Here is a 6000-nt window from a genome sequence, read left to right on the forward strand (position 1 = left end):
TTTAAATTGTATGCCACGGAATGCTATGATTTTCTCCCCCCCCTTCTTTTTTTTTTAATATACTGAGCTCTTATATCTTGGAAGATAATGGCAATTGACTCACAGTCTTCTTCTACACCTGGAATCATGTCATCATTCTCATATAATTACACATCCATATGGATGGACATTGATATACCGATCCAAGCTGTTTCTTGATCTGCTCATCACCAGTGACATGTTCTCTTCATAGACAGATTCCTATGAATGTACCCTGATATTGTTGACAAAAGAACTATCACTTAGAAACTCAGTAATTAAAATATCTCCTCAACTATCCTCTGATCAGCTATTCTCATGACACTCTTTCAAGCATTAATTTCTCCTCTTGTTTTCACCTTCCTCCTTGTCTGGCAGAGATTCCTTGGTCCACAAGTATTATGAGAAATTTCCAAATCCCTTGAACCAACTTCCTTTTCTTTACTTCTGTCATATTCACCAAAACAAAACAAAACAATTACCTGGTTCTTCTTATAATTTTCCAATGATATCACTACATTTTCATTGTGAGACGCATAGATCTTTTTCTTCTTACTAAGAATAATATGCCACCTATGAACTTGGACTTCAAAAATTCAGTTTGGTTTTACAGAATTATTATTTAAGGTATTGTACTATAGTTATATACATACATATATATATACACACATATATGTAGTGATACTATTTAAATTAATGAAAAAATCATTATACCCAAATAAGGAAGAAAATTCTGGAGTTACATAAATTATAAACTCACTGGATAAAACAATATGTTATGTCAGTAAACAGAACAAGATAGATCTTTAAATTACTTAATAAATAAATATCTCCAGTATAGAACTTAGAAGCACTAAGCAACCAAATCAATTGCATTTTAGTTAAAATTGTTGACTATATGATGTCAAGAAATCTTAGTATTTCAAATGAAGAACTTCATAAGTAAACATAACGATCAATCTTGATGATTTTTGTTTGTTTTCCAGAAACATTTTGTTTTACTGTTTTATCTATAATTCATAAAATTATGTTGTATCCTGGTGACCTCCCCCCTCCATTTTCTTTCCTCTGTAACAATTATCTCATTCACACACATAGTTACATATTGAAAAATTCTAAGCCATAACGAGCGTAAGATTATTAGACTATACACATGAGTTTTAAAAAATACTCTATATTAGCCAGTTTGTCAAACAGTCACCACTACTTGTGTATTTGCAGATCTCAGCAAAGCCATATGCAAATAGGAGATGATCGTGTGTGTTTTCATGAGTAAATAACAAATGCCATGTGATCTCTCAGTGTTCACTCCTCCTCCTCCTCATCAACACCTCAATGGTGTCCGCAAGTGTTTCCAAGTTTGAAAAATAAATTCCCTTTGGATCACAGAGTTCGCATCACAGGAAAATAGCTCAAGTCTGGAGTGGAATAGAAATAAGCACAGTCGGTGGCGACGCTAGTCTGTAAGCATCACTCGCGGCTTTCACTGCTGCCAGCCTCCACTTAAGATTTTTTTTTTTTTTTGATTTGAAGCCCTATCTCCAGAGCTTCCTATTAAAATGCACAGATGATATCTAGACGTTAGATAATATTACGTGCTTTTAAATATATATTAATCCATTTAATATACGCAAAACATTGAAGAGCACATATAAATAAAACCTCTTATACTAGTAGGAAAGTTTTCATAGTTTCAAAAAAATCAATTTGTTCATTCTTTCATTCTTTAATGTTTTATATGTTTTATATAAGTATACGTGCTTGTCGTTGTTCCATGCTGTGCTGACACCAAAATAGGTAAGCCATGAATTCTACTTTCAAGGAGTTGACAATCCGGGAAGAGAGATAGACACAAAGACAAGTGTTCGAGACACAAATAATAATCACAGCAAAATAAGCACGTAGCGGTTAGTGGATGCTTTCTTTGAAGCAAGCGCGGTTTGTTATATCTTTAAAGCTGTCCTTTAATTTAGGTGCAATTCTCATCTTCATTGTCTCAGAGGAGGAAAGTGAGGCAGAGATTTATCTTGCCCAAGGTCATACAACTACACAAGGACAAATATGGGATTGCAATGCAAATCATGTAGAATTTTAAAAATGCACACCTAGTCAAAATATTCACAACAAAAAGGTGATAGGGGAGGGTGTGAAGAACCACATACCAGGAGAACTTGTGGTAAATGAGGCTAAGTTAGGACATCTTCTCTGAAATGTCATAAAGTAAGAAAATTAAGGAAGGGAGGAGAGTGGGGGAAGGGCTCCCAAGGTGAGGAAATAGCATGAGAAAAGCTATTGTAGAGAAGGTCAAGCAGTTTGGAATTATTAGAGTATGCAAGTGGAGAAATGGAATAAAGAGAGAAGTGTGGGGAAAATTCTACCAGAAGCAAATCTCAGACTCCACCTGCCAGATCAAAAATATTGGATTCAATCTGGAAGCAAATGTGGAGCCCTGAAGTGTTTTGTTTCAAGGGGCGGCATTATCACGTTGATATTTTAGTTGTTTAAGTTGACATCTTTTGTGAGATAGTTTGAGGAGGCCAAGATGAGAGTAAAAAAGGAAAGCTTTTTGTATATGGCTGTGGTGGCCCTGTTGAGCTGTAACACAATGTGAATGTGAGAACTGATAATAGAAAATAGAGAAATGGATGGAATTGGATAAATTTATAGGTGGAAATTAGAAAATTAGATGAACATGTGTGCTGAGAAAATAATCATTAAGGATCATTTCTAGGCTTTTTTTTTTTTTTTATGATTCATTGCTAAATCCTCCAACTGAGATTAAGACTAAAAGAGAGATAAATGATACGGAGTTATGAGATGGAAGAATACTTCTTTCTGAAATGGGAGAATAAAGGAAGTAGTGGCATTTAAGGAAAAGAATAAATAACCTATAGAAAGAAATGGTGGCATCATTGTGGGCAAAGGGAATATGATATCTGAGCAACACTGGAAGCTGCTATCTTTATTCGGGAAATAGCAAGTAAACAAAGTTGGAGTTATGGGAAATAGGAATGAGGATGTGGTAGAGATAATACCATAAAGATAATTTGACTGGGATTAATAAAGATTTACGTATCTGGTTAGGGAATGCTTACATTTAGTTGTTTGTTCCAGAGTGCAAATTTTCTAGTAACTAAGGTTTAGTCTTTGGAAATGTTTAACTTTTAAGCCTAATTGTAACATGAATAAAGGAGTAATGTAAAGTTTCTTAGAATGGATAGAGATTAAGGATAACCAGAATAAATTATCACAAAATCTTATTTGCATTCTGTAAGACAGGCTTCATATTTACCATTGATACAATAAAATACTGAACAAAACAGTATATAAATTTAGGCAAATTAGAAGATAGACAATAGACAAGCAAACTTTTGTTTGTGAACATCTATATCTATCTCTATCCACAGGTGTAAAAACACAATTTGTGATAGAAACACATAATACACACAATGATAGAAATAGCCTGTAATGATAGAGAATAACAAAAGGAACCTTCAGATTTTGGCAGCCAGGGAACCCACTGAGATACATTTTTCACTGATTGTCTTACTGGGAAGGTGACATTTAAGCTGAACAGTGGAGAATAAGAAGGTTTCAGTCATGCAAAAAGTAGAGAGAAATGTACCTTGTCGCAACCATAAGAGCGTATTCAAAAGCCGTATAGTGGGAAAGAGCTTAGTTTGCTTATGGGATTGCAAGCAGCCCAGTAAGCCTAGAACACCCCACCGAAGGGCAGAGTTAATAAGATAAGGTTGGAAAAATGGGCAGCGCAGGGAAATAGGGGAGAAAAACAATTCCTCTACCCTCTAGGTCCTCCTGACTGGTCTAAGAATTAAACTGACATGAGACAGAATAACAGGAGAAAATCAAACAAAGCTTTATAACATGTATATATGGGAGAAACCCAGGAAAACTGAGTAACTCACCAGATTGGCTGAGGTCACCATCTTCTTCAGCTAAAGACAAAGGAGGATGTTGGGGGTGGGAGGAGTCAGTTATGAGAGATTACCAGAAAAAACACAGTAAACAAGAGCAAGGTTATTATGCAGATTTAAGTCCTTGCCTTCTGCATTGATAAGAGTTTCTGGAGGTAAGGTCATCCCCCTCTTTCTAGTAGAGAGGGAGTCACCTTTACAAATGGAGATTTCCCTTACAAATGTAAATATCTCTTACAAAGGGTAACTTCTACTTGGTTTTCAGAGCTTCTCCTATATCTGCATTTTTTTTTAAATAACCAGCCCAAAATAATCCTCATGCCAAAGAGACACATCTTGAGGTGGCAAATTCCACTCCCCTACGGGGACAATGTAGAACCTAAGTCCTATGTAATCTTCAAGTTTATGACATAAGATATGAGGGGAGTAAGGTTCCCAGGAATAACATCTTAGATTTGAAAACAGTTATGGGACTGAATAAGGGTCTCTAGAAACATGAAGGGCCTAAGAAATTTATCCATATCATAAAATTACCCAAGGCAGACATTTTCAACAAGGACCATATCTTTTTACTTTTAAAGTATAATCCTTTTTACTTTTAAAAATTGTTTTCCTTTGTTTTTAGGGATTGCATGCATATTATCTCCTAAGGTGTGACTTATACCCATCACTGGCCTCAGGCCAGGTGGACAGGTAACATTAAATGCATTGCTACAACAGTGTTTCTTAGCAGGAAAGTTCAAGAGCAATGAGCTTCAGCTGAAAAAAGTGATGGAGATATATCATTTTCACTTCCTCAAATTGAGTGATACTTTTACCAAGACTAAGGATGAAGGAACATTATAGATGTTGCCATTATTCCTCCAAAGTCATATTTTCTCAAAATATTGTTTTAAACTTTGGATGAGATCTGATAAAATTGCCAAAAGCTACATTTCAAAATCAATATACACTCATAATTTAAAATTTAATAATAGCATATTCTATTTATCAATTTTCTCTTTGAAGATGATGAGCTTTTTGCAGTGTAAAACAGCTATAATTAAATCTCCCTTCTTTAATGTGTATTGGCTCTATGAAATTCTGCTGCTGGATATGACAACTAAGGAATAATTTTAGTTTCTTAAAATAGTTTAAATATAACGTTTCCTCTGTTTTATTGGAGGTCTAGGCTTGCTAAAATCCTAGTGAAATTTTTCTTGAGATAAAATGGATCATTACATTAAAATAATACTTTGCATTTTAATGGCACAATCCCGAATATATTTTCTTCTCATTGATAGTCCTTTTTTCATTAAAGACAACATTTTATATACTTTGGTATAATCAATGTGGAAGGCTTATTATGTATATGACACTTACTTTAATTCTGTGTGATGAGATAAATTCTATCAAGCAAGCACAGTTTTGATACTGAACCTCTTAATCTCAAGTTTGTATGCCAGATGCACAGGAAACCAAATGCTGAGACATTGGTGCTTACAAATGGAGAAAGATTTATTCAAATTGGCCACAACAAGTAGGTGGGAGCCTGGGTTCACTCACAGCCACCTCCCCAAGAACAGAGAACAGGGGGGTTTTATAGAGCTAAGGGGCTTGGCCGGAGGAGCTTTGGGAGACAAATGGGTCACTCCCAATAAACCCCTGGGCAATCTGACTTCTCAGCTTCCAGGGCTGCTGAGGGCCGGCCATCCAGTGATCACAACCTTCCCGAAGGCATTCTCTTTCTTCTGCAAAACAAGCTCACAAATCCTCTGGAAAACAAGCTAACAAATCCTTGAGACCCCTGAGTCACCCCTCAAGTTAAACAGGAAAAACAGCAAATTGGTTTAATATCCACAGTACCCCTCAGGTACCCAGCTTCAGTTTGAGGGCAGTCAGCTTGTTTTATAAGAGAAAGAGCCATGTTGTAGATTGGGCTATTAAATATCCTCTATTAGCCATATTTTATTTAACAGTCAGCACTTTTCTAATTAGCATATTGGATAAAAAAAATTTTATATTGGTTAAACAGAGTCATTAATTAGCATAACGAATATGAGAAATG

The 6000-nt window shown here is 35.4% G+C and overlaps 1 long non-coding RNA gene across 6 annotated transcripts in view; it reads right to left on the minus strand.

The window, feature by feature from the left end:
- LOC147914589 (uncharacterized) overlaps nucleotides 1-4004 on the minus strand; it is a 70362-nt gene extending 66358 nt beyond the window's left edge. For all 6 annotated transcript variants that reach the window (XR_015555086.1, XR_015555085.1, XR_015555083.1 and 3 more), the window contains exon 1: nucleotides 3945-4004. This is a non-coding gene — a long non-coding RNA (uncharacterized LOC147914589). The remainder of the gene's footprint in view (nucleotides 1-3944) is intronic.
- Nucleotides 4005-6000: the final 1996 nt, after the last annotated feature.

The sequence above is a fragment of the Ceratotherium simum genome, chromosome 18 (assembly GCF_057802395.1).
Source record: "Ceratotherium simum simum isolate JZ-2026a chromosome 18, ASM5780239v1, whole genome shotgun sequence".
Taxonomy (NCBI): Eukaryota; Metazoa; Chordata; class Mammalia; order Perissodactyla; family Rhinocerotidae; genus Ceratotherium; species Ceratotherium simum.